This window comes from Lathyrus oleraceus, chromosome 6, assembly GCF_024323335.1.
Source record: "Lathyrus oleraceus cultivar Zhongwan6 chromosome 6, CAAS_Psat_ZW6_1.0, whole genome shotgun sequence".
Classification (NCBI taxonomy): Eukaryota; Viridiplantae; Streptophyta; class Magnoliopsida; order Fabales; family Fabaceae; genus Lathyrus; species Lathyrus oleraceus.
In genome coordinates, this window is record NC_066584.1 from 88,567,920 (window position 1) to 88,581,873 (window position 13,954).

The 13,954-nt window shown below is 36.3% G+C and overlaps 1 long non-coding RNA gene across 1 annotated transcript; it reads left to right on the top strand.

Annotated features, from left to right (window-relative positions):
* The first annotated feature begins 649 nt into the window (after nucleotides 1–649).
* On the top strand, nucleotides 650–1,847 carry LOC127092601 (uncharacterized). Its single transcript, XR_007792227.1, has 2 exons — nucleotides 650–1,631; nucleotides 1,688–1,847. It is a non-coding gene; the product is annotated as an uncharacterized LOC127092601 (long non-coding RNA).
* Nucleotides 1,848–13,954: the final 12,107 nt, after the last annotated feature.

Below are 13,954 nucleotides of genomic sequence, written 5' to 3' on the forward strand. Positions count from 1 at the left end.
AGAAGGATTCTAACGAATGATTATCCTCTCTTCTCAAAGGAAGAATCTAAGGAGGCCATGGAACATTACAATGATAACTGTTTAGCAAAAGGTTGTCCTCAGGTTGAAATATCTTATGATGAACTTTTGAAACACCCAGTTGATGTGTACTCTCAAAAAAGAAAAAGGAAACCTATATCTTCCGGTGAAAGACCTTTTGGATCTTCTAGAACTCCCACCAAAGTTATTAGGACTTATGGACTCAGCATTCTGAGAGACACAATGAGGCCAGGAGTAGAGTATGCCCGTTATGAGACTTCTAGGTTTTCTAAAGTGGCTCCTTTTGGGAATCATGGTAAGTCGTCTATGATTGAGACTCCTTTTATTCTGCTAGTTCTGTTAATTCTACTTCATTTATTCTTCTACAACCTTATCTACACCATACATTCCATTTGGAATCATAACCACTCCTTCTCATAGATCCTCCAGTGTTTCTAAAACAATCATCACTTCTATACCATCCAATTTTGTCGCAATCCCCATACCCATTCCAACATTTGCTGAATCAATCACCATCACAACCATTACACCACTAACCTTAAATGTATGTACCACTTCTGTAACTACTCCCTATACCAAACCCTTTGATATAGAAAGTCATCCCTTAGATATGAATGGATTTCAATTTCTGTTGGTGAGATGAATGGATTGCTTTGTGTTAGATGAATGTGGTTAGTGAACAAGTTTCTGTTAGAGTTTGTGGTTAAGTTGATGGTGATGATTTGTTCTGTTAGATTGTTAGATTGGCTGAATTTCTGTTACAATGAATTTAATGTTAATTTGCAATAACTTTCGTGGATTATTTGCAATATTTCCCTGTTACTGATGCATTGCTGTTTGATGAATGAATTGGATGTATGATGAATTTGGTTGTGTATAGTTATTTTGCTGAAATGAAGGTTGAGTTTGGATGTTAATTCTGTTGTTATGATTGTTGGTATGTGAATGTATTGAATTGAAGTTAAGCTATAGTCGCTGTTAATGATTGTTATGATGCCTTTCTCGTGTATGATTCTTAATGTCAACATGTTGATGCTTGAACTAATGTTGAGTGAATGCGTGGTAAGTTCTTTTTCTGTTAATGATTGTATGACATGTTCCCATGAGGTATAATGTGTATGGTCTTGTATGTATGCTAGTTGTTATGTTGGTTCATGGTTGAAATTGTTTAAAAATGTGAATGTATGATGATGCTAATGTGTATGTATGTTGTGATGTAACATGATACATTGGCTTGGAATATTTGAAGTATTGGATGCATTGCCTTGTATTTGTTGTCAATTGGATGCTAAGTTGTGATAACATATATGGCATGAATTTTTGGGATTGTTAATGATGATGCATTATTTGGAATGTTTTGTAGGGTATTCACACATGAAAGAGGGATTGAACAAAGCCTAAACATGATATTCATTTGTCTTGCATTTGAAGATTTAGATCATGGCAATCATCAAACATCAAGTGGAAGTTTTGAAGATTCAAAAAAGATGACTTGTAGAAAATTAAAAATCGGAGTTAGGGTTAGGATAGGTAAAAATGGTCATTTGACTTTGGTCAATTGGTTGACCAAAAAGTCAACAGTTGACCAAAAAGTCAACAGTTGACCAAAAAGTCAACCGTTGACCAAAAGTCAACCGTTGACCAAAAGTCAACTTAGGTAAAAATGTATTTTTGTTTGGTTTGATTTGTAATGTAAGGATTTTGTGATGTAATACTAGATTGATGTTTTGAAATGGAATGATGGTTCTTGAATGAAACATGGATTTTGAATGAACCATGACTTATGATATGAATTTGAATAAATGTAATAGATCTTGTCATTCCATTAAACACTTGTGCACCATATAAATTGAACCATGGAAATGAATGAACGAACCTCAATCCAAATCACACAAACGTAATGATTAAGGTGATCACCCTTAAATGAACTTGTTCAAGCAAATGAGTCCCATGATTGACCAAATGATGCAGATGAATCCTCAAACCTAAATGCACATACAATGGTTAACAATGCTAGATTCGGGAATGAGGGTTTTAGGGATTTGGTTGATCATGATGATACTTGCAATCCAACACCCAGATCACTAATGCCATGACCATAAACATGATCCAAGAATTAGGGTTTTAAGCTATACTCCATGATCAAGAGAACTAAGATGAAGGATTCACAGATATAAACATACCATGGAATGGATCAGGACTCAGCCTCCATTCAATGCTTTGTGTGATCAAGACCTTTGAATCCATGATTTTTGCTTCTTAATGCAAATGAATATACTATTATGCTAATGAATATGCAAATGAAATCCCAAACCAAAAGGTTAGATGAAAATGAAATGGGGAGGACAAATTTTGGGGTATGACAACTGCCCCTATTTAATCTTCTCGGATCTAAAGGTGTGAAAAGCAATAACTTTCAGACATTCGAGATATGAGGTGATTAAATACTGAAATATTAAAAAATGTTCCCACTGGGAAGGCATTAGTGTAAATGCGAGGAAAGGGTATTAAGAGATTGTCTACTGGGGATATGGAATGACGAATTGGCTGGTAGGCTTTTGTATATGATCATATTACGAGGATTAGCTAAAATATCTATGGGGAAATGGGGAAAGGCATGAATGTAAATGGGAGGAAAGGCATGTGTGATGTATGGGATATACTACGTATGCGGTACATGCTTGATTTTTTTTCTTCCACTAACAAGTTTTAGCAGGCATTGGTAATTAGCGACAAGGTTCTCCATAACAAAGGTAGAGGATACTTGCAAAAGATTTGTAAAAGAATTTAATAATGGTTTTCCAGGCGAGACATGGGCTTTGGAGTGATTGAAAACTTCGCTAAGGATGGACACGATTGGCCAGACAAGGACTCGGCTTTGAGATGAAGGGCCAAATATAATTTGGGTTTTGAAAGAGATTTTCCATACATGAACTAGGCTTTTAAAGGATTGGCCAGGCATGAATTGGGCTTTGAGGAAGTCTATCAGACATGAACTGGGCTTTGAGAAGGTGGGCCAGACAGGGACTGGGCTTTAAGGAAATTTTCCAAACAGGAACTAGGCTTTAACACACTCTGTCAGATGGGGACTTTGTAGTAGGCACGGAAACCTCATGATGTCCCTCAGGCACAACGATGTGGATTAAGCTCTCGAAATATGGCTACCACTTTGGGACTTGCCAAACCTACGTCAGATATTTCAAAACAATCGAGAATGGAGTAGGTCATTCGTCCAGCCTCTTGTATTGTATTCGAGATGTAAAGTTTTGATAAGGATAATCTTATCATGCAATAGGTAGCGAAGACTTACAAATAATAAGTAAAAATGAGACACTTTGGGAAACCCTGCTGGGAATGCCAATCATGAGTTTTATACGGATTCAAACGAGGTCGATTTTTTAGGATGCCAACAAGAATTGTGCTTTGAAGGGTGGCCAATAAAGACCGGTCTTTAGTGGAAGTGGCTAAACACAGTCTAGGCTCAAAGAGGAAATGGAGGACCAAAGAAAGTTTGGGATTCAAGGGAGATGGATAAATGGAGTTTACGCTTAAAGAGGATATGGTCAATAAAAAGTTTGGACTTTGATGGGAATAGAGGGCCAAATTGACAGAATTTAGGATTGACGGAAATGGAGGGCCAAATTAACACAATTTAGGCTTGATGCATGTGAAAGGGCTAAACACAGAGTTTAAGATTGACGAAAAAGAAGGTTCAAATTAATAAAATTTGGGCTTGAATATGCTTTGTTGGGGGAACAGGGTCAGCATGGCTGAGTGTTGAAAAGAGATTAACACACATGAATGTCAGAAGTTAATACAAATGAGTATTGAAGAGATAAGGTTAGCCTGAGTGGGTGTTTGAAATTAATACAAATGATATTGAAAATAGAATATCAACACGGGTACAGATGAGTGTTGGAAATCCATACGTATGAGTACTGAAAAAGGTTGAAATCGACACGGACAAGTGATGGATATCAATACAAACGAGTCTTGGAAGGGGTCAACACGGGTGAGTGTTGAAAATCAATACAAACGAGTACTAAAAAACGGACCAACACGGACGAATATGGGAACTCAAGACAGACGAGTATTAAAAAGTTGATCAACATAGACGAGTGTTGGAAATAAATACCGATGAGTACTAAAGAGGAGGATAAACATAAACAAATTTTAGAGTCCAATATAGACGAGTATTGGAAAAGGAATTAACATATACGGGTGTAGAAACTCAATACAGACAAGTATTGAAAAAGAGATTAACACTGACGAGTGCTGGAAATCAATATAGGTGGGTATTGAAAAAGGATGAACACATATGAGTGTTGGGAATCAGTACAGACGAATACTGGAAAAAACTGATTGATGCACGAGTGTTGGGAATCAATACATACGAGTATTGAAAAAAGGATAAACACATACGAGTGTTGGGAATCAATACAGACCAGTATTGAAAAAAAGGATAAACATAGACGAGTGTTCGGAATAAATACAAATGAGTATTTAAAAATAGGGATTAACACGGACGAGTGTTGGAGATCAATACAAGCGAGTATTGGTAAAAAAATTAACACAGATTAGTGTTGGAAACTCAATACAAACGAGTATTAGAAAAAGAAATAACACAAATAGGTGTTGGGAATCAATGCATACGAGTATTGGAAAATCTAATTAACACGAATGAGTGTTGGAACTTAATACAAACGAGTATTGAAAAAAGGATCAACACATACGAGTGTTAGGAACCCATACAAACGAGTATTGAAAAAAGGATTAACACAGACGAGTGTTGGAGATCAATACATATGAGTATTGAAAAAAGGGATTAACACAGACGAGTGTTAGAACTCAATACAAACGAGTATTGAAAAAAGAGATTAATACATATATATGTGGGAACTCAATGCAGACGAGTATTGAAAAAAGGATAAACACAAACGAGTGTTGGGAACCAATATAGACGAGTATTGAAAAACAAATTAACATAGACGAGTGTTAAAAAGAGGAAAAAACACATACGAGTGTTGGACCTCAAAACTGACGAGTATTGAAAAAAGAGTTAACACATACAAGTTTTGGAATCAATACAGACGAGTATTGAAAAAAGGAATAACACATACGAGTGTTGGAAATCAATACAGACGAGTATCGAAAAAAGGATAAACACAAATGAGTGTTGGGAATCAATACATACGAGTATTGAAAAAGACGATTAACACAAATGAGTCTTGGAACTCAATACATACGAGCATTGGAAAAAGAAATAACACAGACGAGTGTTGGACTCAATACACACGAGTATTGGAAAAAGAAATGACATAGACAAGTGTTGGAACTCAATACAAATTAGTATTGGAAAAAGAAATAACCCATGTGAGTGTTGGATCTCAATACAAACGAGTATTGGAAAAAATGGATTAATACATACGAGTGTTGAAACTCAATACAAACGAGTATTGGAAGAAGAAATAACATAGACGAGTGTTGAAAATCAATACAGACGAGTACTGGAAAAAAAAGGAATCACACGAATGAGTGTTGGAAAGTGATACATATGAGCATTAAAGAGATAACGATCAATGTAGATAAATGTTGGGAAGCAATACAAATGAGTATTGAAAATGTTTTTAGAAAAAACACAGACGAGTGTTAGAAAGAAAACTGGTCAACATATACGGGTGTTAAAATGGTAAACACAGACAAGTGTTAGAAAGAAGTAGGGTCAATACGGATGAGTGGCTAGCTTGGGTTTGAGGATAAGGTGTTTTATGTGATGATGATTACTATGTGCAGAATGCCAGTTATTGGGCTTTGCGGGATGCCAAGCAAGGTTGGGCTTTAGAATGGGCTAATAAGGATTAGGCTTTGGGAGATGCCAAGCAAATTGGGCTTTAGCTTTTCTTGTTAGGGAGAGGCTTCATGGTATGCTAGATGAATGATATGTATGAGCGGAAATGATATGATTACTTATGCAATGTTTTTAAAGGTCCAACAAATTCCCTTGAGGTTAGTCATGTGTAGTGGACACTGGGGATTATTTTGCTTGGTTACAAGGCTTCCTTTTAAAAGGTTACGGGACAAGTTTAATATGACTTCCTAACATCCCGGTCTCTTGATACTGCTGAAGTGGTGAGCCTAATCTAGATCTTCTGATGCCTCAAGCTTGATCTGAGCAACTTTGAAAGTATATAGAGGAACTTCCACTATAGGGCCAGTCTTGCCCCAATCTGTTGGGTGTCTGCATGGATTGCCCCAGTCACAAGTTATGAAGAAACCTTGTCGTGGGATGATCTCGATCTGACCTACCTCAGTATTTTTGAAATTGTATGCCCTTGATTAATAATCTCTTGGAGTGGTTGACTACTTGTGCTCTTGAGGTGGTCTGCCCCAGTATGAGCCTTGAAGTAATTTTTCCCCTGGCTGGATAGTCTTTGAGAGACTTGTCGAATCTCGATGTGATTATTCCCGATTGACTAGATTGTGAAGAGATTTATTGAATCTCGACATGATTGCCCCAGATTGATTGGATCTTGTGAGGGTCCAATATGGGTTCTTTAGAGTTGTACCATTGGAGTAAAAATTGGATGAGTTACTTCAAGATGATGTGGTTTAATTAGTTTCACAAATAATTCAAAAATGGGTAGCACCATTGGAGATGCTCTAACAAACTTCCAGGGAAAAGGGATCGGATTCTAAGTGTATGACATTGCCTCTATCTCTAGAATATTCTAATTACATCAATTGACATAAAGGACAGTTTTGTAAAAGAACTACTAATTGAAATCATTAATCTATGTTGAGGCTTTAGTAATGCGCTGACTTTTCTTTATTTTGGGTTTGTCCACCTTACTAGGTTAATCACTAATAATTGTCAGGAATTTCTTAATGCACCTTATGTATTACTAGGACACCATGTGAAAATATAAACACGCCCCCAAAATCTGGATATGCATCTCCGGACGCACCCTAAGTCAATAGAAGTCTGACTTTATGTGAAAACATAATGGATATGCATCTTCGTAAACATTACGGAGATGCATCTCCGAGCACTGCTTGTACATAACGCGCCAGAACCCTTCTTATTTCTCACTTGTTAAAAAATTATTTTTTCTCTAAAACTCTCTCAAAATTACATTGTCTAAAAATAAATCAAGCAACATCAAAACTTCTTCAATCAACACCCATTATATCAAAGATCTCATTCAACTACATCAACTTCAAAGATTTCTCACTTCTTGTAAGTTTTTTATTACTGTAAACTTTTTTTAGTTTTTGTATAGATTTATAAAAATTGATGATTATGTATTGAAATGTATAGTTTATGCATGTTTCATAGTTGATACATTATAAAAAATGTGTTTCATAGTTAAAAGTAATAATCAATGCATTATTTTGGGGGTCTTGGCGGTCTACATTAGCACCATTGACGAAAATGAACGTTACAAGAAAATTCGGGGATACATCTCCATATTTTTTCAATGTTTGGATTCTCAGGAATTGGAGATGCATCTCCATATTTTATCAGTTTGCATCTTTTTGATTTTCTTGATTGTATGATTGATTGTAGTAATTGTGTGACACTTTCCTGTTTTACTTACAGGCATTATGGATGATGGAGACGACAGATTGAAGCACAACAGGATTGGATAGCATGCATATATCCGGAGGGAGAAGATTCAGGTTTTGCAGGCCTCTGTTACCTCACACCCGGTTGATGCGGAGACATCAACTTTTCGGGCTCATATATCTCGACCTTCTTCTTCCCGTGGGAGACGGGTGTCACCTAGTGATGCATCATTGCCTTCATCTTCCAGTAGGTGACATGTTTCACCTACTTAGGCAACAGAGGTACCCGAGTCATTGGAGGTAACTCAGTCACTATAGGCACCTGTGCCACCCAGACATCGGAGGGACCTCGGGATGATGAGGCAATAGAGGTATTTGGAGGAGACCCGTTAGAGTTGTCATTATTGCCTCTTTACATGAACCATACTACTAGACATATCTGGGATGAAGATGTTAAATTAGTCGGATTCATTCTTTTTAAATTACGTTTATTATTATATTACAAGTTTCTAACAATGATTTATTTTTCTGCATGATTGTGATCTACTAGAACTCATTAACCATGGGCAACTAATTACTGGCTTGTATCAGTCTACTGACGAGTTGTTTCAGGCTGATTTACAACTATTTGGGATGAAGGGCTTGTGCAAGACCGATTATGTTATAGTGAACCACAAGATGCTTAATGCATTTGTAGAGAAATGTCATACTGAGGCATCATCATTTTATTTTCCACTTTGTGAGATCTCTATCGCACTTGATGATGTGTCGTGTCTGCTGCATCTTTCGATTAGGGAAAGATTTTAGATCATGGGAGGATTAGAAAAGATGAGACACTTGATTTATTTGTGGACTATCTAGGAGTTGAGTCAGAAGTTGCCTTGAGGGAGTTTGAAAAAACCAGAGAGGCTTATGCTAGGTTTGAGTTCCTGAAAAAAGGTATATACAAATTAGTTGGTCAGAGCTACGTAGGTTGTTGGTGATAAGGAGCTGATGGGGTAACATAAAGCGTATTATATGAGAGCATACCTATTATATTTGGTTGGCACTGCCATTTTTGTGGACAAGAGCGCCACTTGTTTGGTCCACTTGTACTCTAGGTTATCAGAGGGTTGTAGGTGGAAGACAAAGCAGGCAACAAGCACCATAACACTTTTGACGGTAATATTTATTGGTCTTTTAGTGTTTTTATGAAATTTCCATTACATTTTTGCAACGCCCTTACTAATGATTCGTGTGTTTCAACACTTTTCAGGCTTGGATCCTCCAACACTTCCCACGCATCTCTGGTTGGTTGTGTGTACCGACATATACTGATGATATGTCACGTGCTTCTGTATTTTCCCCGCTTAGAGGGAACCGGGCGAAAGAGATATTTTTAGTGTATATTGGATGTTTGGTAATAGAGAATATGTATATTAACAACTATGTCGATCATTGTGAGATGCGACCATTTGACGACATAACCTTATACTTGGGATGATTGGCTTATGGTTTAGGTCTGACATTTCATCATCTATATGAGCATGTCATACGGCAGTTCGGCTACACCCGGCTTATTCCTAGATACCCTGTTGTCTCTGCTTCTCCTGCTATGACACATAGAGATATGAATGCCATATTTGATGATTATCTTAGTCATCTGGTACCAAAGGAGGCACGGAGTACCATAGTTGAGAGCGATTTGAGTTATATAGACGGTTACATCAGGTGGTTCTTCAGGGTGTCACATTCATATATGGTGCAAACTGCTCTATGAGATCCCCCAATGTTAGATCGTCAGGAGATACTAGAGGAGAAGCCGGCTAGGTTATATCATGCTCTTGATGCGTTGCCTAGATGTCACTGTATTATGGAGACTGCACAAACAGGTATTGATAAAGGTATCTTTCCTGATGGTTCTGAGGTGAGGGAGGTCCTAGCTACCATTACGACGAAGGCATAAGAGGCATTAATGTGCAAAAGACAATGTCAATGCACGTGGGGCAGATGAGCCCAATGAGCTAAAGTTCGGCATACGCAGTAGTTGATAGTATTTGTAGTTTAAATTTATGTTGAGTTGTGTTTTATTTTGACTTATTTTGACTTTATTGTTTACTTCGACATTATTATGCATGTCATGATGACTTATTTTGACTACGAATTTATATATGTTATTTTTTGCACTTCTGTTGTATGGTTTAATGTTCATCATATAACATGGCTCTTAACATTTATAAATTGTCATTTTCATTTGAGTAACCATAAAACTAACTTAACTTGCAGTGTTTTGTCTGGTTACAGAGATGCATCTCTGTAAATCCTAAACGGAGATGCATCTTTGGATCAATAAATATTTTAAATGGGCATTTTCAAAGAGGGGTGTCTCAGGCGTTTTTTTTTTAATATTTCAGAGATGCATCTCCAGATCAGTTGTAATGTTTTGACTTAAGACAAATGTGCGTTCGAAAATAAATCTCTAAAATCAGAAAGATATTTTGGATCTTTTTATAGAATGTTTTCCCCATATATGGTGGTATAAGAAATTCTCATAATTATCTCTTTGTTTTGGATCAAAAGTATCTCTAGGACCGTATTAGAAACATAAGAGTGAAAAAAGAAGTTAAAAAATATTCCCCGTCTCACAATAGATGTCCTTTTTTAAAATTTCATATTCTTTTTAAGATAATGATCAATTATATTGATTTTAATGATAAAATGAATGTCATTTTAATGAATTACTCTTATTAATTATAGATAATGCAGTAGTTACATGATTAAAATACAATAAATAAGGGTAAGTAATGGAAAGAAATAATAAATATCACATAGATATTTTAAAGAGATAAATAATTTGGGATAAATAAAAATAGAAAAAAAAATCTATCATAAAATAGAGAGAATATATTCAATTTAGTGTACTTTTCACAAAAGATAGAAGAGTTTTTGTATAATAGTGTTCTAAGCGATTTTTTTTTTTAAATATCCAGATTTTTAAAAAAAATTCAAAAAATACACATTTTTTCAAAAAAATTACAAAAATGGGCATTTTTTGCCCTATTTTGCACTTGGGCGCCACCCTAGTTGGCGCCTACCCTTAAGGGTAGGGCAAGTCGCCACTAGGAGTGGCGCCTACACTCAAATTCTTTTTTTTTTTTAATTTATTAATTTATATTTATTATAAATTATATTAATTTATATTAATACATATATATAAATAAAATTATTTACAAGATATATATATATATATATATATATATATATATATATATATATATATATTAATTTTTATATATATTAATTTAATTTATAAGTAATTAATATTATTTATAAATTTTTGGAAAAAAAATTAATTTATATACGTGTAAATAAATATTTATATACATGTAAATTAATATATATATATATATTATATATATATATATATATATATATATATATATATATATAATTATATTATATATATATATATATATATATTATATATATATATATATATATATATATATATATATATATATATATATATATATATATATATATATATATATATATATATATATATATATATATATATATATATATATATAAAGATATGATACACAATATCTTTAAAGATAAAAGATAAAGATATAAAGATAATAAACACAAAATATTTTTATTTAAATAATATAGAAGACAAATATTATAAAGATATGATTAAAATGCATTATTAATTTGGGATTTATCACATATGATGCGGTCCCTGGTACGATCCGCACGGGGGAGGTCTAACTACTCGCCTAGACGGTTCACGTGGTGGTGGTGCTTCCCTATTACCACCCTTAGTCCTAACGCGCCCCCTTGCCGTTTGCCTTTGTGGTTGGGTCGAAGTCCCTTCAGTGCTGTAGGAAAGACGGGTCCCCTCTGCGCCCTCAAAGCTTTGTCTCGGTGGGACAAACTGACTACTGTTGGGTGCGCCCTCGAAATGTGGTCTTTGGTAGTTTAGGGTTGAATCGGGTTGGCCAAAGAACAATGTTTGTTGTGGTGTGTAGTAGTCTTGTTGGTAATCCTCTTGTATACCCGTGTCGGGGCTAGGTGGAGGACTGGAAGAGCTCGGGACATTGTCGTGATGGAAGTGTTGGGATTGGTGGATGTGGGGGGATTGATATTGTGGTAGGTGTTGGGACTGTTGATGGTGGTGGAAATGTTGAGGTTAGTGTTGGTAATCTTCATGGTATTGGGGTTGAGTTTGTGGTATGTAGTGTTGATTTGGTTGGGGGATGGACATGTGTTGTGGTGGTTGTTGTTGGTAATACGGTGGTGGTGGTTGTTGTTGGTAATACGGTGGTGGTGGTTGTTGTTGGTAAAATGGTGGTGGTGGTTGTTGTTGGTAATACTGTGGTGGTTGTTGTTGTTGGGAATATTGTGGTGGTTGTTGTTGTTGGAAATATGGTTGTTGCATCCGGGGATCGTCCAAATAGAACGGGTCAGACACAATCATTTCTGGATTTGTATTTGCTCTATACCAATCCACATATTCCCTTGTCGACTTCATTTCGTTGGGCGCCACCGGAAATTGTAGAACATAGTGGGCACGGTCTTTCCACATTTTACGAAACTCCTTAGCAAATTCCTTCCAATGTTGGGCATACCACTGGTGGCTGACTTTTTTTAGATGCCAAGGTTCCAAAGACATTGGGGGCCCTGGGATTTCTTGATGCATTCCGAATTGCAGCTTGACACGGTCACTTTGGTGCATCTCCACAGTGGTGAACCGCATTATGGCCGTTTTTGCTGTCCAAACAGCTGCATCTTCGGGGTTGGGTTGATGTTCCAATCCCAAATATGGCCTCCAAATAAACTGCAAAGAAAAAAGCAAATATGTTATTTATTGAGAATGCATGATATTAATAAATTAGTTAGAAGATTAGTGATTTAGTGGTAATACATCTTGTGCTCGGAGACGATCCAAGAGTTGACGATAAAATATAATTTTATTTTTGGAGGTAAGACTGTAATCCAGTCCGGTTGTAATGAACCTAAACAAAAAAAGATAAATAATATTATTTACAAATATTTATAGAATAAATATACAAAATGAAATAACATCATAAATTACCTAGTTGCGTAGGGGAAGGAGTAGACGTTGGGATTTTCTAGGGCTAGCCTCGGCAATCTCCACCACCCCCATGTTTGGAGCAAAAAAGCACATCCAGAAAATGTACAGTGGTCATTTTGTGCATTTTTACACAAAGAGCTATATAGGAATGCCAATACAGCAGAACCCCAACTATACGTGCTTATTCTATCAATGTCCTCGAGCAAACTCAAGTACATAAAGTTTATGTTATTTCCCGTGCCTTCGGGAAATAGCAAGTTCCCAAACAATAACATAATGTAAACCCGGGTTTTTATGACTTTTTCTTGTTCGGACGAATCCTCAGTCAAAGTTATGGAGTCGTGGTACAATTGGAGGCTCGATAGTTTAATACCCTGACCCCTTGCTTTTGCAGATCCCTCACCCTCGACCAGATCTACCCCCAACATTTGGACACATATTTCGTTGGGCTGTTGAACATTTCCAGTCACAGGCTTACCATCTATTCTAAGACCCAAAAGCATGTACACGTCCTCTAGTGTGACGGTACATTCACCAGTTGGTAGGTGAAAAGTGTGTGTCTCTGGTCTCCAACGTTCACACAGAGCAAGAATAAATTTGACATCAATTGTGGCATTTACGACATGCATAACATGACCGAAACCCGCACGCTCTATGTAAGGTACGCACCATGGGTCTGGATAAGGCATAGGGTGTGAACGTTGACGAAATTTCTTGGGATCCTTTAAAAACAAACAATATAAACAATCATTAGATTGGACTTTTAAAAAACAAATTACAAACATACGAAAGAGGCAATGTTCAAGAAAAACTTACGAATGAGGCAATGTTTGCCCTAGTGCCTCTGTGTTCTTGGCCCATGGTAAGAAGAGACATGATTGTAATGTAGAACGAAGCTTGGTGGATGAGAAGTTTCGCCGGAGTTCTCTGAATAAAAGTGTTAGTGGTTGATGAAAACTTGCAAGAATGACCTTCTATTTATACTCGTTTTCAAGTAGATTGAATATGCAAAAATGTGACAAGTGTAAGGCATGCGTGGGAATCTTGTAGCTAGGTGGATAGGTTGGCATGCATTGGTACAGATTAGGTTGCACTTGTCTTGTCTTGGGGAAGACTTGGTGGAACCTGATGATGCAAAGGTGTGACACGTGTAAGGCATGCGTGGGAATCTTGCAGAATAGGTGCATGCTAGGTGCAGGCTAGGTGGATAGGTTGGCATGCATTGGTATAGATTAGGTTGCACTTGTCTTGTCTTGGGGAAGACTTGGT